The 24,691-nt window shown below is 38.6% G+C and overlaps 1 long non-coding RNA gene across 1 annotated transcript in view; it reads left to right on the forward strand.

The window, feature by feature from the left end:
* Window positions 1-14,696: 14,696 nt before the first annotated feature.
* LOC126651369 (uncharacterized) overlaps window positions 14,697-24,691 on the forward strand; it is a 100,568-nt gene continuing 90,573 nt past the window's right edge. The window contains exon 1 of the long non-coding RNA XR_007631659.1: window positions 14,697-14,897. This is a non-coding gene — a long non-coding RNA (uncharacterized LOC126651369). The remainder of the gene's footprint in view (window positions 14,898-24,691) is intronic.

Here is a 24,691-nt window from a genome sequence, read left to right on the forward strand (position 1 = left end):
ATTGATGTTTTTCCAGCCAAATAGTATTGTATAAGCTCGGTTGCAGGTCATCTGTACTGATAAACCTGATTCAACTAGATGTACTTGAATAGTATAAAAGAATTTAAAGAGTTAATATTAAAAGTTTTTTCATGTCATAGTTTCTAAAGTCAACGAGTCTCAGACTTCAACCCTAATTGGAGATTCCTACTCTCTTGCAACATTTCATATCATTTTTCAAAAATGTTGTGCCTACAATATTTGACTCTCTAATAACTATTTTCTTCAAAAATTTATAATACCCTTTTCTGTCCAGAACAGCCTACTACTTCAATGGTAGTTGAATCACTTATGTAATTTTTTAACCTAACTTATTTGTTTTTATTTTAAAATGTGTTGTTAGGTTAAGTGGTTTCTTCAGACTACAGTTATTTTCTTTGATATACGACATTATCCTTATGATAGCCTCCATGGTGAGGTCCCATGCTTGACTAAGTGATTTTGCTGAAACTGGAAGCTAAAATGAGCCAAGATTTCTTCTCAAACCATAATTCTAGCAAGTGAATCTGTTTGTGTGATATGTATTGGCAGAACAGAATGACTAATCTTGCAATGAATAATTTATTTGATAAATGTAGATTCTCACTTCACTACATTATAAGGGCAAGGCAGTTATTTTAAATTATTCATTATTCAGATTAAACCAATTTTTGTAATAAAAAAAATTTGATTGATAATGATAATTCCCCTGGGAATATTGACTCAGATAAATTTGAAACTGGAGTTTAACTCTAATTGGTTAATTTCTGGTACACAGTACAGACAGTTTCTGCTACAAAATTCGTTAAACTTTTGGGTGCCTGGCACCATTGTTCATCATGAAGTTTTAAAATATGGTTTCTATGAATACTTGGGCATCAATTCAGCAGCTCGCTTATATATAGTATTTGTACCATATGATAGCTTGAGAGCCTGTGGAAAGCACATACAAACAGCATTTGAGCATATTCAAGGTGAATTTGTTTATAAGTACATGCAAAGGAAAGAGACTATTAATTTTATATTATTTTGGTTGAGCTTATAAATTATGTAATCTATAGCTTCATCCTGTTCCAATTCAGATCTGCCCACTTCAGTGGAGGAAGGCTTTGTACCAAGTGCAGAACTGGGTGACAATGTGGAAAGGTCTGCTACAGCTTTCTGAAGCTTTCTACAGCTTTTCTACCGGCTGAACTTTTTGGCTCTGGTTCTTCTCCCCAGTCTCAGCATTTTGTGCTGCATCAGTTATTCTGTGTGAGGCACCCCTGTAACAGGTCTGTGCTTCTCCTTGCACAGTCTACAGCTTAAGGACATTGATCAAAAATCTCACTCTCCCTGAAATTGAGCATCAGTTTACTGGAACTGCTAGGTTTTGTCTCCCACGATGACAAATAAAAATTAGATCTGTTCTTCCACCTTTTGCCTCTAGTTTACCAGAAGAAGGTGTGAAGATTTCAGGAAGACAATGTGGTGTGAATTTCTGGCATGGGGATTTTGTTTGCAGTGATCAGATTGCTGAGAGGGATTTTTGCTCCTGTGGTGTTTGCTTTCTGAAGTGAATGCTGTATGTAGCAGATAAAATCAAATTAACAAATGTTCTTAAAATAGGAATTGCTATCTGGAAAAGTTAAAAATTCCAGTCTTCAGCTATTCAAACACAGGTCAAATGAGATGCTATTCAGAACTTTGTGGATAGAAGAGAGTAAGTGTAGAGTCTCTAAAATGTTATGTTAGAATAATATTCCTGAAGAAAAGAAGATTTCCATCTAAACACACAATAGATGGTGCACATTTTCTTAGTATTAATGGGAACATCAGGACTGCTTCCAACAAAAAAATAAGGTAATTTTGATGGTCATTTTAGGTATTTTTAGTTTGAGACAGACATGCTGATGCCCACTGAAAACTTCAATGTTAATAAGGATAAATACTTACACATATATCTTGATAACTATTTTAAGAATTTCACCTGAGTTCTTCAGACCTCACCACCCCTCTCAGTATTTTTAGTATCCTGATGAAAATGTGTTTTCAACCTCTGGAATTCCAAGATTGTAGGTAAATAATTGTGTCCTTGAACCAGAGTGTAAATTAATTACTAGCTGGACATTGTTCCTCTTGAACAGAAAATATGAAAGTTTTTAACAACAGATAATATTTATTAATCTTGTGAGAAATTTTTTTGGAAGAGAAATATGTATTTCTGAGGGGAAAAACATTAGCAAGCTTTAACAAAGGGCCAAATTTTCTGTACACTTGTATACCACATGTCCCAAACAAGATGTTATAATACCAGTGTGTCCTTGTAACGTGTCAAGTGCAGTGTCTGGTTACTATGAAGCAGAATATTTTTTCTGAGAACTTAAAGAACTAAATGTGTATTATCAGACCAACCTAGACAGTCCCATTTTAATAAGACACTTGAAAAAATTGTTAACAGTCCAAAGAAAATTATTGAAAGAAAGGCAGAAAATATGCAATAGAGCAGACAGACAGATCTCTTAATGGGCTGTGTAATTAAAATCAGAGGCTTCTTTACCAGGAAGTTTAATCAATATAAGAGGTGGACAGATGTCCATATTTTTATGGGTAGAACCAGACATATATATATGAGTACCTTTATTATAGTTCCCTTTTTTTGCTCGGGGTGCTTTAATCATGTTACTTCAACATTAGGTGGAACAATGTCATTACAGCTATGGCTTACTTGCAACATGAGGAACGTTGCTCCAGAATGTTGTTGACTCTGAAAGTATGCTCTGGGTCCTCTTTAGCTTGCTTTGGTTTTTGAATTCATGTAAGTTATTATGGCCTCTGTGCATTATATGGGTGTTCCTTTGATCCAAAGGCTGTAGGTGTTAAGTTTGGTTCATAAACTGTAATTTTAGAGCATTGTTTTGGTCACAAGAATCCTTGGAGCAGTTTCTCATATCAGCAAAAATTGTGATTGCTCCACAAATACTAAGGAACTTTGGAGATGTAGACTAAAGACCTGAATTTTTCCACTGTTTTTTCTGGGGGGGAGTAAACTTAAATAAATTTTCTGTGTAATGATGAAACCCACTTTTCACTTGAATTTAAAGGGCAGAAAATCATTCTGACACAGAATGTTTAGGAACTTGTAAAAAGTCTTTCTTGAACAACTCTAAAGTTAGTACTTTAGACGAGAAGAATTCTAGAACATCATAGGTTGCAGAAATCTAAAACCCCCCAAAACCAGAAACAAAACCACCACCAACACCAACAACAACAACAACAACAACAACAACAACAAAACCAAAAGCCAAAACCAAAATCAACAAAAGTATTTTTGGTACTACGAAAGGCTCTACATCCTGAAAGCTAAAACTATGAGAAAGAAACAAATATCACATTAGGAAAGAAAAGGAAGCAAGGGCTATATAATAAGGTAAGACTTATTGAATGAGCTTTCTACTGATTTATGTCCACTAGAAGGACTGTGCTTGACCACCTTTCACAACTGAGTTTGTGATAGAACTATTGTTGTGCATGGCTGTGTACCCAGTGTAATAAGTCCTTGGTCATTACGACTAGAGCTAACAGCAGAGTTCATGGTCATGGGTGATAGGAGAACAGTGTGAGCGTAGGAGTGTTTGTGGACACTACCATCAAATGCTAGCAATAACCAAACCCACAAGCCCATATACTTAACAGTTACTGTCAGGTAATGTTTAGTTACTGGGAGCAAATGCTTGAAATGAATTTCTTGCTGCCATCTTGTGTCTAAAGGCTAAATGGCAAGGAAATTTCTAGAGTTCCAAAACTGATTTTACATTCAACATCAGGTTATTCCTCTTACTCCTCTTAGTATAAAAGCGTAGAGAGAGACTAGTCCTAATACGAAAGTTTTAAAGGTTGGCCCTTGAGAAGAATGGGAAAGTGTAATTTAGCTTGTTCAAGAGATCCTGTGAATTTTTGATGAGAAACGCTCAGTGGAGTGGCAGCTCAGGTGTTTGTTAAAAGTTGCTTTCCCTAAGCGTATTCCCAGCAGAACAGTATTATGAGGTGCCAGAAGAAAAGTTTAGTAATATTACTTCCATAATAGACAGGGTGGAGCATATGTTTGCAATAGTGGTCTCCCTATTGATTATCTTCATGAATCAAGGCATAGTACACTTTCGAGCAGTGGTGTGTTGTGCTGCAGAAAGACCCCTTATATTAAAAATCTAATAGAACAACATCGTAGTCTACAATGGGATACTTTCCAAAAAATTCAGATGAAGATGACATTACCTTTTAAGTATTTTTTTTTTATTAATTCCCTTCATGATCCTTTCTTCATTCCAGCTTTTCTTGCTCATGAGCCTTTGCTTTCCTGTGCTCTCGTTCTTATATCCTGCAAGTCCCATACAGTCTTTAACTCTTTTCCTTCTTAGTTGAACTGGAGCTTTTGGCTGATGGGAAGGGTTGTTACTCTGTTCTTGAAGCAGTGCCATTTCCATTTGTTTGCTAGATAGCCAGCTACGTGAGACAAGCAGAAGTTGACTGCCTCTGTGGCAGTTCTTGTGGTAGGAGTAGCTTGCAGCAACTGCTGACTGTGTTGACCATGAGCCCACCCCTTACACTTGTTTACTGCAACAGCTTTATTGCAAGCATTCAAAGAGACTGTGACATCCATATTTACAATGTAATGAATGAAGGCAGCGGGAGTAAGAAATTATTGAAGACAATGAAAAATCAGTTCACCTAAGTAAGTGAGTTGGTGAAAAGAGATTTCCAAAGCAGAGGAAAAGGATGAGCTTGCACTGAGAACAACCACTCACTGTGTTCCTTGATCCATGCTAAACATTCAGTTCTTTAACAAATGGTTGGCTTTCTTTCCAAGCCATACCTGACCTATCATTAGTTTGTTTGCCAGTGGGGAATGGCCATGTCTTTTTGGGTAGATTTTTGAAGATCCACATTTACCATGCTGTCTGCCCACCCAAACATCCTCGGTCCTTATCTAATAGAATCAGTACAACATGAGAAACTGGTGCACATCTTACTATTCCCTGTCAAACAAGTAAACATTTTGGGGGTTCTTGGCTTGAAAAAAATGTTTGGTGATATTAATAGCAAAGACAGTCAATGGAACTTAAAGTTTTTGGCTTAAATCAGTGATGATCGAGGTCTGTTGACTTTAATGAATTTCTGTCTGCATAGATGAGAGTTGGAATTATATAAGCACAGAAAATATCCCTTCATTCTGTAGGCTCTGGAAATATTGTTGGCGTAAACCACTGGAACAAACTACCCAGTAAAGAAGAGAGTTCTCTCTTTCTCTTGACATTTCTAAATAAGTCTAAATGCCTTTATGGAAGATATACTTTGTTCAAACAGAAATTATATGGCTCAGTGCAAAAGTACCTGGATGAAACCCTGTGGCCTCTGTTATACAATCAGATGTCTTTTGGACCTCAGAATCTAGTGACATATAGTGATTTCTTTGTCTTTCCTTTTGCAGTCTCATGTCGTTGGTTATATTTGCTGCTTTTTAACCAAGTCCATAGACTTTTGGGGAGTCAAAACCCTTTCTGGAAAATTGCCTACAGAGGAACTGTAGAGAAGCTTGAGGACATGTAAGGGCTTGAGGGCTACACTGACAGTAATGCTGAATAGTTATTGGCATAATGAGATGCTGAAAAGACAAGTCATTCTCAAAAGAATGTGGAAATCACTGTAACACCCTTAAGACACACATGTGAAATACGTATATATGAAATATGTATATATGGAATAATGTGAAATGGCAGACAATGTTCACTAAACATGGACTATTATTAGGGTTCAGTACTAACATGTTTTGAGGTGATTTTCAAGTTCTACTTCTCAAAAGTTTTCTTTTTCTTTTTTTTTGCAGCTTCAGTCACACATGGCAGGATCAGGTAATATTTGATTCTGAATTTATAGTTTATCCTTACAACACCAAACTCAGGACATTCATGTATTTTTGGAAACGAAAACTTAACTGCTGGAAAAGAAGAAAAAAATTTTCCTGAAAGAAATGTCTGGACTTAACATCCATCCTCAAGCTGGATCAGTTTAGCATTGGCAAGTGTCCATTGGTAATCAATCTTTTGACAAAAACAGTGATAAAGTGGCTGCTTTCCTGGTATTAAATAACTCAAACTCAGACTTGGGGTCAGTCTTTGGTGCATATGTATCAATCTGTAAATCGAGTTGGCTACATTTCTACAAGGAGTTGTTTTGACAAATATACATTTGTCTGCAGATCTAAATAGAGCCTAAAGGGAAGGGAAGGGGCAACTTTACATTTCAGCTGAACTGAAGGAAAGAATTTATGTCACATAGGATATAGATAACTTAAATGCTCCAGAAATGCCCTCACTATGGATACTCTTTCTGATAAAAGATTGTAATTGAGTGCAAATAGAGGCAGCTAGATGCCCTAGAGCATCTATTCTTCACTGATACAATTCCAGGATAGTGAGGTAAACACTGTGGTAATGTAATGCTTAGATGTGTCCTCTTTCATAAGAGAGTGCAAAATCCTAAACTTCTGTGCTGAACTGCAGGGGCTGTTATTAGATTTTAATGTATCTCAGAAAAAAACCTCAGTGACCTAGGAGGAACTGTAATATGCTACAAAACAGTGTTTTAAAAGCAGTACTTAATATAAGAGATTTCCATACAAACTCAAATCCGTGAGAACTGACAAGATTTTTGGTAACATTAAAACTGGCATATAATAGCAATAATAATAAATAGTTTCTGTATCCTAATGTATGCTGTATATGTTTTGATTTCCTGATACTATTTTTCAGAACAAAATCTGCAATGTATGTCTTCATTACAAGTATACCTCTTTGAACCATCTTCTTAAATTTCTGCAAGTTCATTTTTATTATTTACAGAAAATTTACTTAGAAAGAAGTATGGACTGAAAAGTTTGGGATTTGCTTGTACTAGAAAGGAATCTTTTTGTTGCAGATTCCAGCTTGAATCCAGGCCAGGCCAGTAGCAGAAGTGTTTTAGAGCTGGTAAAAAAATGTCAGAAGTGCTGATAAGAAGTTGGATACATTGGATCATGGAACCATAATCACCCTCCAGTATATTTTCTAATCTCCTGTTGCTGATCTGAGCCAGGGCCACTTGACAACATCCCAGTATCTGGTTACTACCCATGATGGATTGCTTCTGATATCTAGGTTGTACTCAGTAAGCTGGCAATCACTGCTGGCATCTGCCTGATATCACAATTTACAGCCTTCTTAGTAGTCTCATTTCTAGTCCATGTATAAGCAGGATCTCAATAATTTGCTCCTGTATTTCCATTCATCTGGGCTCCTTTGATTTCTTTCATTATTCCTCTTTTCCTTCTTGGATAAGACATAGTATTCTCTAATTTATAAAGGTGCTGCTTTCTTTGACATGTCCAAGTCAGGCAGGAGTGAGAAATCCCTTTCAGGTGGTCCATCTTTATGACTGGGAGCTGTTCTGGAATTTGGCTTCTGAGATCTTCTGGCCCAGCTAAACCTCTGGCAAGGATAAGTGTCCCCATCTACCCTGTCTAAAATTTCTTCTCTGTCTTTCCTTAAATGGACAGGTGGCTCTGTCTGTGGTATGCATGTGCATTAGTGCCATAAAAGTTAATTAATATGTAGTGTGAAGTTACTCAGTGGTGTATTTAAATAATGCATAAGGATCACTTGTATGTCTGTCCTTCCACAGCAGTGCAGAAAGTCCCATATTATTATTCATATAATGGACCTTGTGCTTACACAACTTGCAAAACAGTTCTTTAACAGAAGTGATTCTCAAGTCCTTGAGAGGAAGATGTCCTTGTCTCCTAATGGGGTAGATTTCTTCTGAGACTTCCCCTTAAGGAGAAATCCTTTGCTTTGTCAAGGTGATAGACCCATTTAATAATATGTGTCACTGGTAATAAACATTGTGTATTGTATTTCTACACATAGAACTGCACAGAGGGGAAAGGTCAGATATTGAATATAAAAGGCAACAGTTGACAAAGTAACGTACAGCATTTCTTTGCTGTCGCCAAGGATTTGCAGTGCTTTTGAAATGGTAATGTACATAGCAAATATTTGATGCATTTGATGCACCAAACCACAGAAGATGGTTGATGATGGTTATGGAGTGGTTACTTGCTCTGTAAGTAGTCCCTGTAGTGTATTTACTACACTGTACATTTTGCACATGCTTTTTATGATATTGCTTGTAATATGTTTGTAGTCTTTTTTTTCCCATAGTATATTATCATGACCAGAGACCCAGTGGGACAGTTTTACTTATTGTGAAATAGGAGTTGAGCTTTTTGCTGTCTCCTTCATCCATAAAATCATTTTCAGGAACGGACAACGCAGAGGCATTTTATTACCTTATAGAAAATTGTTCTGGAAGCAAAATTAGATGTAACAACATTAAGAAAAACCAAAACAGTCCAAATAGAAAATCAACAGTAACACCCCAAACACAAAGAGAATTGTACTCAACAGGGAAAGCTGACATTTTAAACATTTCTTATTCTACATTAATTCGCTTCCTTATTTCTCTATTCATTTCTTGCCCCCCCCCAACCCATCCCATCCCTGCATTTCCTTTGTATTGACTTTTCTTATCCTGACATGCCTACAGTTCAGTCTTCTGCTGTGATGAAGACATGTGCTAGCTGCAAACTCGCCAACTCACTTGCCACGAGCAATGAAACTGCACCAAGCCAGAACTCAGCTTATGCTGAACACTCTGCAGATGGGAATACAACTTCTGTGCTCCTGCTAATGCCTAAACCGGATGCTACATCTCTCTATAGTGTGAAAACATCTGAAGGCTTTCAGGAGGGCTGCCAGTCTGCTTTGTTGTCCAACTCTGTCAGATCTTTGGGACAAGAGGTGAATTGGTATTTGTTTCACCTGTGGCCAGGCACCCCAGAGCAGAGCTAAGTGCTTGCCATATAAATCTAATCCTCAATCTAAAAGCTGTCTATGAGAAGTCTTTACATTTGCATATTTTTTTCCCTGTAACTTAGACTGGCTGATCCCTCATGTTCTGTTCTGGTTTCATATCCACTGATAGACCCAAGCAAATTAATTGAATTCCATTATAGGGGAGCTTAATATGTTTTTAATATTAGTCTCTAAATCAATTAAAACAAAAAAATAAGTCTGTCTGGTGATGCCCGATTTGAATTATTACTGAGATATCTAAGGTCCAAATGTGGATTAGGTTTCAGTACAAAAAGAGCCTACAGGACTGAGAATTCTTCAAGTTCTTGGACAGCTACTTACCTTTAAGCTTGTGAGTGTCCCGTTTGAAGGTGGGACCCTCACTTGCTTAATGTTAAACATGTGTGTCAGAGCTTGTCAGACTGAAGTCTGCAACTCTCTTCTCATCTATGATTTACTGTGTGTGTTTGCTAGGCAACTTTAGACAATGCACCTTTATTCTGTTTACATCAGCTATGGATCCATTTCCCTGTGTTTGTGGAAATCCACATTTGGCATTTTCGGGGATGTCTGAGCCAAGTTCAAACCTCAGTGTTTGGATATGGGCTGATGGTAGACAAATGTCTTGTCAGTTCCACAGTTTTGTTATTTTTAAAATGTATTTGATTATGCACTGGGCTTATATAATGAAAACAAAGCTTTCATTAGTCTGGTTTGGGAGGGACTGTGGTTGAAGACTGGGAAGAGAAAAGGATCACAGGGAGGGAGGGAGAGAAAGCTGAAGGAAGACAAACATCCAATGGTGCTTCAGCAAGTGAGGGTAAAAAGTCTGTAAGTGTCATTTTAGAGATGATGGTTAAGAGCTGGGTCCCTCCCAACTCCGTTGGAGAAGTGAAGACGTGGACTCGTGATGCAGTCATTTTCCTGAGTTTGGGCTGCAGATACCTTTCTGCCTGTGCATGAGACACCCTGAGCAAAAGGCTTTTGGAGCCTGACAGTCCTGGAGTTTAACCTTGTAAAGGTTCCTTCTCCCTCATGGTTGCAGCTTCACAGATGGTTGGAAGAGGATACCTGGTCCTTGCTGTAGCTGGGCTCCTCTGGATTTCAGGGAGAGGGAATAAAGGAGTCAGAAGGATCAAACTGAATGAAAAATGATAGTACTTTTAAGACTACATTTTAAATTAAATTGACATTATTTCATTTTGATATTAAGTTTTTATAGATTTTATAGCGTCATGGAACCTGATCAATGGACAAGCCTATGTGTATTTCTCTTTGCTAATGATGTATTTCACAAATCAGAACTGAAACACTGAGTAATTACGATGCCTGGGTCTGAGCCAGACAGTCTTGGACAGAGTGGCTGACCAGATACATCTGCTCTGTGCCTTCTCCATGGGACCTCTTCTCAGGTTAGGAGCAGTAATGAACTTCACAAAATGGAGATTATTTATTGTGATATGCAGAGCATGAAAAGAAAGTAGGTTGAAGTTTTTCTGACCCTGAAAAGACAGAGAAACTAAATTCTAGGTAAAATATCTCTCTCTGAAGATGAAGGGCAAGATTCTCAATTGATGTACATCTCTGCAACTTGGCCTCAATGAAGCTATGTTGATTTACACCAGCTGAAAAATCTGGAAGGGAACAATGCACTTTTTGTTTAATTTTTATGTGATCCTCAGACCATCCATCACATTCAGTTGGAGAGGAATAACATTTGGTAGATGTTTAGTTTTGATTTTTTTTTCTGAATTTGGAAGTGAATTGAATGAAGACAGAATAAGGCATTTTTATTATTAGAGTTATCTAAACTGTCTGAAAAAAAATTAAAAAAGAATCTATCAAATAATGTATTTGACATCATAGCAAAATACAGTCAAATGCATTATTTCTTATAAGAATTGCTAATAGAAATTTAGAGAAGTCGGTTGTACTGGACATGACTAGATTTACAAAGACTTGGCTGTATGAAACTGTCTGGCTAAACCATCTCTTTCATGGTATATCATACACAGCCTCTGCCGGTTGTACCTTTATAATCCACTAGCATCACTCAATGCTGAACGCCATCAGAAGGTCCATAGTCCAAGTTGAGCACAAAAGATAATAGTGAATGGAGTAACATCAGTCTGGCTATGTGTCACTAGTGAAGTTCCACAGGGCTTCATCTTGGGCCCTGTGCTCCTCAACATCATAAATTACTTGGATGAAGGACTGGAAGGGATACTAAGCAAGTTTGCAGATAGCACAGAGCTGTTGATTCCCTTCAAGGCAGGGAGACCCTGCAGAGAGACCTCAACAAATCAGAGGACAGGGCAGTCACCAACCATATAAAGTCCAAAACCAGAAAGTGCTGGATTCTTCACCTGGGAAAGGGCAACTCCAAATGTTCCTATAGACTGGGGAAAGGGATGCTGAAAAGCAGTACTGCAGAAAGGGGCCTGGGGGTCCTGGTCAGTGTCAGGTTGAACATGAGTGAGCAGTGCCCTGGCAGTCAGGAAGGCCAACTGTGTCCTGGGGGCCATCAGGCAAAGCATCTCCAGCCGGTCAAGGGAGGTGATTGTCCCTCTCTGCTCTGCACTGGTGTGGCCTCACCTTGAATATTGTGTGCAGTTTTGGTCACCTCAATGTAAGAAAGATATTCAGCTACGAGAGAGTGTCCAAAGGAGGGCAATGAAGGTGATGAAGGGCCTTGGGGGAAGCCGTATGAGGAGCTGCTGAGGTCACTTGGTCTGTTCAGCCTGGAGGAGACTGAGGGGAGGCCTCATTACAGCCTACAGCTTCTTTCGTAGGGGAAGAAGAGGGGCAGGCACTGATCTCTTCTACATGGTGATCAGTGACAGGATCCAAGGGAATGTCCTGAAGTTGTGCCAGGGGAGGTTTAGGTTGGATATTAGAAAGAGGTTCATCACCCAGAGGGTGGTTGGATGCTGGAAGAGGCTCCCCAGGGAAGTGGTCACAGCACTAAGCCTGGCAAAGTTCAAGAAGTGTTTGGATAATACTCTCAGGCACATGGTATGACTCTTGGAGATGGTCCTGTGCAGGGCCAGGAGTTGGACTTGATGATCCTTGTGATTCCTTTTAAACTTGACACATTCTGTGTTTCTGTGATTATCGGTTCTGTTTTAGGAACTGAAATGGAATTTGGACTGCTGTCTGCCTGTACCTGCCGAGCCCATTTTGCTGCAGTGAATGAAATCATGTGGCCATTCTGCTGTGTACCCTTTACAGATTGCTTGTCCTGAAGAGAGGGTGGTAGACTGGTGCGTTACTCAGAGACAGAGGCACTGTGCCAGAGCAACAGAAATTATTTATGGACTAAGGTCCCTGCTCACCCAAAGGAACAAGTGATTATAAGCAGTTCCTTTCTGTTTCTGCCTAAGCCTATTGTCAAAGGTGGAGGGGAAGAATAGGCAATGCTAAACTGCTGGCTGTCTCACGTGCAGGCAATGTTAGACTGCAAATAGGACTGAAGATATGGCAGATTTTGTCTATCACTGGTCATGCATCAGTTTTGGCACAGACCGGAAAATGACCGGAGACAGCAAAAGTTTTGGAGCAGGTTATTTCCCCTGTGGACCAAGGGATTGAATCTGAACTCTGGGACTTCCTATTTATTACTTGTTCTACTGCTGGGGAATACATATATTAATTACCATTATTCCTGACAGTAGGTTACAGTCCAACATGAATTGCCTTTAAAAAGCAGTGTTTTTGAAGGTGCTCCAGTTTAATGACTAGGACAAATAGCTGGAGAGTCCAGGGAGCTGACCACCTTGCTGCTCAGCCAGGAAGGTGGGGCAGGGCTATGGCGAACCAGTCACCAACCAGCCTCCACAGGGGATGCTCAGTTTCAAATAAGTTTACCCTGTGTGAACATCAAGTTAACCCTGTGTGAACTGCAGCGGGAGAGGAAATGCCACTGAGCACAAATTCAAATCCCTTTTCTTCCAGTACAGGGAACCGATTGTAAAAGAACAAGATTTTCTGGCAAATTACTTTGGGAAAAAAATGTAAGAGAAATGTTTGTCTCCAGCTTCCGATTATAGGTGAGCAATATTTGAGTGTGCATTTTATTTGACCTGCAAACTGCACATGGAATGTGCATTTTCTTGTGTGAGTGTGGAAGGCAATTCAGTATTATGCCCTTAACCAAGAATTCAGCTGAACTGAGAGTGGAGTTTCTTCACATAATGTAGGAGCCCAACTGAGTGAATATTATGTGGGTTGTTCTGGTACACAGTAGTACACCAAATGTTGCTCACATGCTTTAGAGGTGGTCAGTCTGATTCAGTGGCTGCTCAACAGTGTTAGTGCTAGAGACATATATAACAATATCCTGTTCTTGGACACATAGTTTCTGAAAACATAAATCTCTGTGTGTGGTTACTGCACAACCAGCATCTGACTCATTGCTTCACAAAGCACTTTTAGTTGCTTGGGAAACATGATGATATGCACTACACAAACCCAGTAACCATGCTGCTGCAGCAACGGTCTATGATCTCGGAGCTGTCAAGAAAACTTTGTTCCCTGTTATCCACACCATACCCATTAGGAACTTCATGTGACAACCCAAACAGTATCCTGTATCTCCAACCACTCTGAATCCATCCCCTTGGTGTTCCAGCTGATGGGGAGCTCTCAAGAGGTGTTAGCAGCACAGTCCACAGCTATTGCACAGTTTTCTTTCCATACAGCAGGGGGTAGTAAAATACTCAGAGACTACATATGCAAGCAAAGAGCAGCAAATAGTAGAGTAACTGAATGGAAAACAAACAAAATGTCTATTTTTAAACTAAGCTAAATCCATATAATTTTCAATAGGGAACCTTTTTAGTCCTTGTAAAACAAGTTCCTTAAGTGTTTGAATGATGTTATTTAAATGTGTAATGACTTGGCCTGTTAAAAACCCCAACATATTGATTGCTGCACTTTCAGGATGAAAGTATTAAACATTTTAATCATGCTGTGCATGTTTAGGATGCAAACAAAAGTGCTCATTGTGAACCTGCCAATTAAAGTAGCTGCCAATAGGGAAGGAGACGTGCCTGTGGCTTTCTTTGGGTTAGCTGAGGTCATGGCTACAACTAATGCAAAGGTTCTTAAAGAAGTTTGGCATCTGAATGCCTGAAAATCTCAAGCAATACTCCACTCTTTCTATTAAAAGTTTTGGAGCTGTTTAGGACTGACAACAATGCTTACAGAACAACATCAAGGCTTTATTTTTCCTTATTATTTAAAAAACACATAACACTTTAGGAATGCAAAGGGCAGTCTGAGGTGTTAATGCTAAGAACTCAATTACAGACTGCTTTTGAGCTTCAGAGCTCAAAAGAGTTCAGAGTACATGACCATGATCTAGTCCAACAGGCAGCTCATAAACCATTGAGGACACCCAGGGGAAGCTGATGGGAATGGTCATGTGCTTCTAGTCAAGGAGTGGTTTAGAACTTCACTGTTTCAGAACTTTGAGTTTTGAAGGAACAATTTAATTCATATTAAATCATTGCCTGCATATTTCTATAGTACCATTTAGCAGCACACAGAGTATTTCAGTAACATCATGTTTCTCTTCCAAACAGTGAAAACAGAAAAAAGACCAGACTTCTCATTTTCTTAAGGATTTCATAAAAATACATAACCTGTGAAATTGGTTCCTAGTCATAGTCTTCCTCCAAATCTAAATCCCAGCTCACTTATTCCAGCATATGAGCAATCTGAATGACTAACACACAAGGTACACTGGCGTAGAGAGCTGTGAAGAGCTGAGAGTCTGGCTCAGTGTTCCCTATTGCAGGAGGAAACCTGTATTTAAATCCATGTATGACATGGAAGATATTTATTTTAAATTTCTGAAAAGGTTTTAAAATTTACATCTAAATGGTGTATTTCTGTCTCAGCTGATGGTGCTTCGTAGGAAGATTCTGAAGAAGACATAGAAGTCCTTTGGTGAGTGTATACTCAATTTGTGTTATATAATGATTTGAATTTTATCTGTAACTATTACTAAAGATTCTGAAGTAAATTAAAAAACCATGTAAGCCAAATCTACTTTATTTTCAAGAATCTCCAGCTATCACTCACAAATCCCTGCCAAATGTGTCACTTCTCTTAGCAACAGTTTAGACGGCTTTAACAAGTATTTTTAACCTGTAAAAGAAAGCCATAGAGCCACTTCTGAAATCTGAAATTCTGTCCAGATACCTAAGGGCTGGATTCAGTGATAAATTGCTTCCCCTCCTGACAAGACCATGGAAGCTTTTCTTGCAGGGCATGCTTAATAATTCAGTAAAAGTGGTTTGGATGGATTTTTGTCTTTCCAGTTGAATCTGGCTTTACTTTTTTTTTTGGTATTATAAATTATTGTATGTGTAATAGAATACACATACATATTGGGAAAAATATTAATTCTACAGAGAAAGAAGCTGATTCAAAGGTAACATTATATATTATATTATATTGTATATGTATTTCTCTGTAATTTATCCACATTTTACAGTTAAATTGTCACCTGAATTACCTTGGAGCAATTGTTAGATGGCATGTTGGTAGCTATGGTTTTACCAAGAAATGTCCAAAATTTCACTTGCAGTTTTGCCTGCAGATAATGTGTAGTGCAGTCTATAGTGCTCTTTTAAATCCCTTTAAAAACAGATATTTCTGGAATGACAGATGCCAGCAGTGGAGATAGTTAGTTAGCATTAGCCATTCAAAGACTGACCAGTCCTTTGCAGCAAGCTTTTCAGTGGTTTCTGTCATCACTGTGGGTTACATAAGGCAGAACGATGTGGCAACATCTGAATCTGGTTGTATGTGTGCCAGAACCACAAATACGTTGCTGAATATAATGTACATTTTTCCCATCTAATGAGCAAAAGCACAGATGATACACAGAGGTTCTCACATCCCACTCTATCTCTCATTCCCACCTTCGCATTGCCTACCAAGTGCTCCAAGTGTAAACTAACCTCGGAATTTGATATACCAGATACTGCTATCTCATTCAAACCGTGTCTTTGTAAGGCATGTTATTACTTAACAATATCAGTCAAATAATCTCTCTGCTGTTGACATTTATTTAGTCAGGGGGGTCAGGCAGATCTGCAATGAAATCACTCTGCTAGTGTCCTCTTCTAAGCCTTCTACAGCATCCTGTCTTCTTCCAGGCTCTCTTTTAGGTGGTGAGTTTCATGGGACAAGCATTATCTTTATTTAATGCTTGTTCAGTGCTAAACACTGTTTCACTCTTTTAAGGCTGGTCTTGAAACCAGCCTTAAACTTCAGACAATGTACTTATAATAAGAGCTTTACCTGACCCAGTGCCTTAAGATAGTTCTTTAACATCTCTTTAATCTTTTGAAAGAGTTGTTTTAATAGCCACTGTGGTTAAGTTCACCAGTTCTTGAACTTTATTCTGGATTACTGATTTTCAAACAGTAGTTTTGGATTAAAATTTGAAAATAAGTTTTGAAGAGGTCATTTTATAATTAAATACTTACCTGGCTACCAAAAAAGAAAGAGGGAATGGATAATGTTCAATTTTTCTGGAGGGCTCTTTTGTATAGGTAACCTTTAGGTTAGATTTAAAATTTGAAAAAACAAAAAAGGCTCAAGAACCTCTTTTTATGTCAGATCCACATGACTGGCAGGAATAAGAATGTTGATATCACTGGGGATGAATATCTTTAATTTTTCATTAGGAACTGATGAAATATAGGGTTAGGGTTAGGATCAGGAAAAGGAAAGCTATAGCAAGTCTGATTTTTGCTGGATTTATAAGAGTTCATAAGGCAGTTAGTGTAGTCATAAGCAAATATTTTGTTTTCAGTATTCCTGGACACGTCTTCCATTTAAGGAAGGCTTGGGATAAGGCTAGGGAACTGGGAAAAAAACATGTCAGAGAGAGTACTATGGCGTAGGCAGGAGCATATGCTTCATATTAGGTATTCAAGTACAGATTCTTCCCTCTCTACAGTACATGTTAATTTTAGGGCTAGGGCTAGAATCGGGTTTTCAGAAAAAGAAGGTAAAAAGCCTTTTTATTCTTGCATTCTGCAATACTGGCAGAGATAGTTTGAAAGTTTGCATAATTGGGAACAAATGCCTTATATCCATATTTACTATACAAACTAACCATTTTGAATTAAAAGAAAATTAGGCTTAGGTTTAGGGTGGCATTATGACCTAAAAGAGGGAATCTTCATCAGCCAAGCTCACTGTTGGATTGTTTAGGGTCAATAAAGATTAGAACGAATTTTCTAGTGAAACTCAATCATTTTTTCTTAATGAAACGGTCACTTGGTTTGATTTCAGTTTTTTGGCTTAAAAGCAAGAGTTAAGAAAAAAGTGCTCATTGGGCCTTGCTTGTCACTAGATCTAGAACGGCTTCAGTAATAGGAAGCAGGTTAGTGTCATGAAGGGCAAATGGTGTTATTCCAACTCCTTATGAAGTTTGTCCACCTGAGTGGGAAGAGAATATTTAGAGACACTAGTGTATTGTGATGATACAGCTACTTTCTTTAATGCATTTTAGCTGCAAGAATTAGTTCACTGCCCATATATTAAGTAGGATTATGGTTGGGATTTGTCTCATATTTGGGAAAGAAAACGTTTGACCTGGAAGTTTAGGATGATGAATGATATCAGCAGCTGATGTTTCATGTTTACATATTCCTGTAGAGATTAATTCTACAGTTACATTTCAAGTTAGGTTAGAAATAATTTAAGTTTTGAGTGTTGGAAATCAATCTTGAAGGAGTCAGTTCTGTTGGATTCCTGATTTTCATCAGGTTTAAGAATACCTTTTTCACCAAATCCCAATAATTTGTGTTACGTTTCAGTCTAGCTATTGGTTATCTGGCTATAATCATAACCTTGAGATTGTGTAACGACTTGCGAACACATTGTTTCCAAGAAGTTATTAGACTCCATAGTGCTGGTTCTGATAGAAGCACTTAGGGAAGAAGTTGTTAATAATGAACAGCAATATATGATATTCACCCAAGGATTCTAGAGAAACTTGGAAGCTGGGTTACTGCATGAAATTCTTTTGGAGAATGAGTGTACTCAGGAATTGATATTGTGTGTTGGCATAGAATCAATATGGATTTTTTAAGGTGGATCATGCCTCACAAAACTAGTATCATTCTTTAGTGAAGCCAATATACTTGTGGATAAAGAAATTATGGTTGATATAACCTATTTGGTTATTTTTAATTAATCTAAGTCAGAGGATAAAAAAAGACAGAATTCAGCAGTAAATGGTTAGTTCTCTCAGAGGAAGGAGGTTACCAGTGAAGTATCCATGGGATTTGTCCTGAGGTCTGCAATGTTCCCAGTATTAATAAATGGTCTAGAAATGAGAGGGAGAAATTTTTGAGATATCTTAGTGTGCTGGCAATACTAAGTTGTTCTGAATAGAATGATAGAATCATAGAATAGATTTGGTTGAAAGGGACCATTAAAGATGCTCTAGTCCAACCTCTCTGCAATGAGCAGGTACATCAATTAGATCAAGCCTACTGGCCACACTGCTTTTGATGCAGCCCAGCATACAATTGGTTTTCTGGGCTGCAAGCACACATTGCCAACTCCTGTCCAGCCTCTCATCCAGCAGCACCAACAAATCCTTCCTGTCAGGGCTGCTCTTGGTCTGTTCATCCCCCAGCCTGTATTGATACTGTGGGTTGGCCTGACCCAGGTGCATCACCTTGCACTCGGCTTTGTTGAACTTTGTGAGCTTGGCATAGGCCCACTTCTTGAGTTTGTCCAGGTCCCTCTGAAAGACATCCCATCCCTCACATGTCAATCACACCACACAGCTTGGTGGTGTTTGCAGATTTTCTTAGAGTTCACTCAATCACACTGTCTCTGTCTTTGCTGGAGATATTAAACAATACTTTTAGTATGGACTAGATATAAACTCGTACAGACCATATTGCATTGTTAAGCTGTCAAGGTTCTTGCCACAAGACGCTGTGGACAGGAAAAACTCCCAGACATTTAAAGTCCTTGGATGAAAAGAGAAACCATTGAGAACTATTAGAGTTGCTGCATCTGATTCAGGAATTGCTCAGCCATAAATCCTTGGAGGTTGAAAAATATTCTGGGGAATTAATGCTGTATAATAAATCATTCTCACACTCTTCCCTGGGACCCATTTAGGACACCATCAGGACTGGTTGCTGGGTGAACTGGAAGCTTGATCTGATCAGATATAGTATGGGAGGGTCTCTATAAATTTATCTTTTAAAAAGAGAACGAAATATTTGGCATATCTGAATATGCATGTGTGTTATTTGAATTTTCCAAATACTACTGTCATCAGTGTAAAACACTTGTTATACTTGTCATATAGTTATATGATTAAAAAGAGAAGACAATTGCTCTACTAAGATTAATTTGGTTTTCTACACTCTGAGAACCTTTCCATATCACTTTATTTGGAGTCAAATAAGTTGTGGGGTTTTTTTCCTTTTGCATAACTGTCCTCTTTCCCAAAGTCAAAACTGACAGAAAATAAGTTAATTAAAATCATAATACATTTTATACATCATGTGCTATTTTGCAACATAAATTGTACAGTTGCCAGTCAAGCCAGCCCACATCTATTAAGCACAGACTACTCAGGTTTAAGGAACTGTCCTCAGCTATCCTTTATTCCTTTTACTGTGAATATAGTGAATTGGTCACAATTTCATCACTCACACTTTAAGACATGATCCTCACCGGCTGAAATCAGCAGCAGTTCTGTTTAGGTATTTAAATTAGTATCAGGGAGCCAGGAGAGAAGATCTGATCCTTTTGATTGCATGCTGAACCTAATAAAAATTCCATATTGCTCAGAAATAAATGCATAAATTTTTCAAAATGTCAGGTGCAGAGAAACTTGTAGATGCTCAGGACATGAGATTGCCTTTGAAGCACTATGCTGTATACTGCTGGTGATAGGCTTTCATTAGCTTCATTAGCTTCAGCTTCTTAATTTTACTCCCAGCATTGAATTCTGTGTCTCCATTCTCTCACAGACACTTTCTATAGTCTGGATGCATGAAGCTTTGTTGCAGTATTTTGCAAACACAGTAGAAAGTGGCAATATTGTTAGACATGTCCTTGGATGCCCTGTGATTTGCAGCAGCAGCAGGAGTGATGATCTTGTATTTAGTATCAAACAATAGCTCACTATAGAATTCTCTAAACTAGAGTTGGCTTTTTACCATGTCCCAGAACCAACCTGGCATTTCACAATAGAGGAATCAAATGTCTTTTGGCAGCATCTGATGTCATAGTTGCTTAGAGTCTGATCTCAGAATTTGGCTGTCATGAGTCACTCTATGTATTCAGCTGTGTAAAACAGGGAAAAATATGGGCATCAGCAGTGCTGTGACCTTTATACAGTTTTCAACAGATTGAGAGAAGGCAATAATTGTTATTACTAATCTTAAACCACTAATGTATGTTGGGCTTTTTCCATCCATGAAGTTAATGGAGGACTTTCACCAGACTTCCATTACTATCATATCACTTCAAAGGAAATCTTATTTGAACTCTGTCATGGTTCAGGTTTTAGCAAGGAATTTTTTCTTTCCCTTCCCCCTGCTGTGTGTGCCCTGTGTATATGCCATCAGGTGACTATCAGGTAAACAAAAGAATCGGCCCCTCCACTAATGGCCGAGAGATCAGTCTCCTAGGAAACAGGCAGATGAAGGAGCTAAAGTTTACTTTTTTCTCTTCTCCGGGGCAATGGGGGGAGGAGGAATTTTGGTGGGCTGTGGGGGGTGGCTGGGGCTGGTGGGTGTGCCGGTGGGCTGGGGCTGGGGACGGCAGGACACGTCGTTGTCGGAGAAGCTCGCTGCTGTCTCTTTTTACCCTGAGCCAGCTGCAGTTTTTGCCTGAGGTGGATTCTAACCAGCCGAAGATAGTGAGTTTTCTTCCATTGGGAGAACTTTGTGTTATATTGGTGTTTTTCTTTTTATTTTATTTTCTTTACCTTCCCCCCCCACTTCCTCTTTCCTTTCCCAGTGTGGGCAGGGAAGGGGAAATCAAGGGTTTTTTTGGATTTTTTCTCCAACATACCCTGGAGGGTGTTGCTTTTCCCCCTTCCCCCATCCCATGTGGCATCAACCAGGGATCTCACAGCACCGCCTGGTGATGGGCACCGGACATTACAAGTTCTGCACCTCCAGTGATCCAACAGCGCCACCTGGTGACTACTATAGGACACTACAAGTTTTGCATCTCCAGTGACCCTACGGCACCCCCTGCTGACTGTGATTGGAATTGCACCAAAGGGCGCAAAAATTTGAACTGTTTACTTTTCCTTTTGCTGGTTTATCAGTTTGTTCTTGAAGGGGATTATTGGTGGGTATAGGAGTATTGCTTGGTTGTTTTAGTTGGTTTTTTCGTGTTTCTGTTAATACACACATAGCTTTTAATAAAGGGCTGTTATTTTCCCTTTTCCATAATTTGTTTTCCTTCAGTCGGAGCCTCTTAATTTTGGATTTATAATTGCTTAGAAAGAGAAGTTTGGGTCTTTTCTCCTAACTCATCCTCAGCAAAAGACCCTTGTCTCATTTAAACTGGGACAAACTCACAGGCAAAATGACAGTGGAATGTGCTTGGACAGAAATGTTGCACCTCTCTTTGAGCTGTCCTGACATGAGTGATGTGTTTGGTGGTTTGATGGAAGGACAAGTCCTACCTTCCTTTTGGCATATTAGTTAGATTTGCATTGAGAGGCAAAAAAATGATCACTCTTGTGTGCAAACATCACATTTACTGTTCAGGGGTATAGTTTGTGCTTAGGACCTGCTGAAATTCTTTAGAAGAAAATAGTCTGCATAATATGCAAGTATTACTAATTTGCCAGACCTTTGAGGTTACGGGGGTAAAACTGGAGTTTCTTTAAGAGTTTGTGATCTGGCCAAGCTCATCTGTTTGTATTGTGCAACGTTTATCACTTTGAGGCTTGACCGGTATCATAAATTAATTGAGTACTACTTAAGTAATATTTGAACAGCAGTTAAACTGTAAATGAATTATAGGATGATTTTACATGGTGGGCATCAGGCAGAGATATAGCTATGTAAGGAAAACAAACCAGAGCTTCATATCCTGGTCCTTTCCTATATTCTTTTGCCTTTAGTAAAGGTGTGTTGCTTCTGCTTTCTCTCTTATATGGGTAGTGACTGAAGACATGAAGGTACCTTCAAGAACAAAGTGATTGTTTAAGAAAGAGAGGGTTTTTTTTAATAGAAATAATACATTAATAAATAGGAGGTGGTTGCAACTTAAACCAGAAACAAGGCAGAACAATAGGATTTTAGACCTATCTTTATTGTGAGTAGTGTGAACACATGTTGGTGTCTGAAAGTCCCTTATTTTGGGGACATGCACAACATAAAGGACTGCCTTTACTTTAATGTTATCTTTCTGACTATGATAGTTGCATAATAAGATTTTAAAATGAGAAGTTTAAGGACTATAGCACAAAAAGATTTGACATACTAGCAGTTCGAACTTAGTCTGCTATTTGTGCTGAGCTTTCAGTTTCCAAATCGAACTCTTTGTCTGTGTCCTTCAGATGGTCTTTCTCCCAGAAACTGGAGTGGTGTAGTTGGACCATAGAGGTACATCTGTAAAGCTGGAGAGGTCTGTTCTGATTTGTTCCCATCTGAAGCTGGGATTGAGCAAATCTGCAGTCTCCCTCAGCTACAAAGATCACAGTACTTTCTGCACACCTCATGCTGCATCATATACATTCAGAACTGGAATTTATCTCTGGCAAGAACTGTGCTTCCTGAATTATGCTTGGCATGCCTGTTCGCAGTTATGAAGTATTTATCCATTTCCTGGTGTCAGCTACTGAATCCAATGGGATTATGGTCTTTTTAAATAAAATCCAATTTTGTCATCTATTACTGAATCCAAGAGTTATTAACTTGTTTCATGCATTTCTTATCAACAACCTATTGGTCTTGAAATAGTTTCATTACACCTCATCAGCACCTGGTTTTGCTAATCCATGATGTGGCTGAAGTTGAAGTGCAGGTGATTCTGCCATCTAGTTTGATTTGGATCGATTGCTGACTTAATAACAAAAGAGCAAAAATGGCAGCTGAGCGTTTGTCTGCCTTTTTCTGTAATAAATGTACATAAAGAATCTCTGCATCTGCTATCTGACACTGCAGATTGCTTTCCCTTCAGTGGAGGTCTTTCCAAATTGTCTCAGAAACAGCAAGAATAGGTGCTTGTGGTTGTTTTTCCTGGCATATCAGTAGTACATGGAGACACATTGGTTCTGCTTCCTCTGTTTCTGTCACTGCAGTTTATAGGTTGCCCATTAATTTTTCTGTCAAATTGCAGTCTGTAGCATATGTGTTAGATGGCATCTATAATACATGGCACCTGCATGCTCCATACTGTTTGCTTAGTTTGGAATTTGAGTGCTTATTCTGTATCAATACATTATTTTTATATTCCTTTCACTGATCACTGTAGTTGCTTTTTCAATGAGTGACATGTTTCTAAAGCTAGGTCTATTGCTTTAAAAATATAAAACCGATTTGCTTCCATTCTTTCTCAAATTATTCATGGGTGCCAAGAAAGTGAAATCTGTAGTATTTTTTTTTTTCTTACTATTCAACACAAATATTTATTCAGGTAAAGTCAAAATAAAACATTTTTGTGTCTACTGTTCTTTCTGGACTCATTGAATATTTTGATGATCTGTTTCAGCATTTGGGAGCATTATTCCAACAGGAGCATCCAATTATCTTCCCCCTGCCCCCTGCCTCACAATGTTATACCAATAATTTTTCTCACCTTCCATTATAAATTCTATATGGAATCTTAGCTTGCTTTCACAGTTTTAATGCCTATACATGGATTTTGTCCAGAAATTCACCATACCCGGTAGCTGGCATCACTCCATGTTGATGATTTCCTTTGTTTCTCACCCATATTTTGTCTCCTTGTAAATTGTGTTTTCTATATTATTGTGGAACTCACAAGATTGACCTCTGCTGTCATCTTCCATATGCCACATGCTGAGTAGTAGCATAAGAAAACAACACATTTCTTAAGGCTTTAAATTGAAAGAACTGTAACAGAACTGAAGCCTTGTGGCAAGCCCGTGTTCCCAGAAGGCAAAGACTACATTTAAGGCCTTTGGTGCTATTAATTTTTAAAGGCTGCAAAGAGTGAATAAAGTGTGAGTGAGTCCTGATGGCGGACAGGGATGGAGAGCCTGAGCTAACCGTGCTTCACCAGTACCCCTCTCAGCACCAATGTCCCTGACTTCTCTCTGGCTTCATTTTGGAGCAGTCTCAACATGAGCTCAGGAAAACATTTCCAATGGGAATAGACTTGCCAAAATATGCCTTTTGACTCTGGTGCTGTGCTGGCAGTACTGTGGTGCTCAGCAGGTGAAGGGGAGGTGCTGTTACTAAGGTGTTTGCACCGGGAGAGGTGGAAATCAGGTGTAAAGCTGCAGAGCTATTTTGATGGTGTTTCATTCTTTATAATCCATGGTGATTAGCTGATATCTGGGGGCAATGTTTTTACAAATTGATGATGAAATGTAATCATTCTTTGTTGCAATTCTGTCTATATTTATGAACTCCCATTTCCCTGAATGCCATAAGAAGTAAACATGAGAGGCTCATTGCTTTAATAGTCTCCTCAGACAATGGTCTACCCTTAGCCCCTCTTTCTTGCTTAATTTCTTATCAAAATCATCCTAC

The sequence above is a fragment of the Myiozetetes cayanensis genome, unplaced genomic scaffold, assembly GCF_022539395.1.
Source record: "Myiozetetes cayanensis isolate MyiCay16 unplaced genomic scaffold, myiCay2020 scf6-25, whole genome shotgun sequence".
NCBI classification, from domain to species: domain Eukaryota; kingdom Metazoa; phylum Chordata; class Aves; order Passeriformes; family Tyrannidae; genus Myiozetetes; species Myiozetetes cayanensis.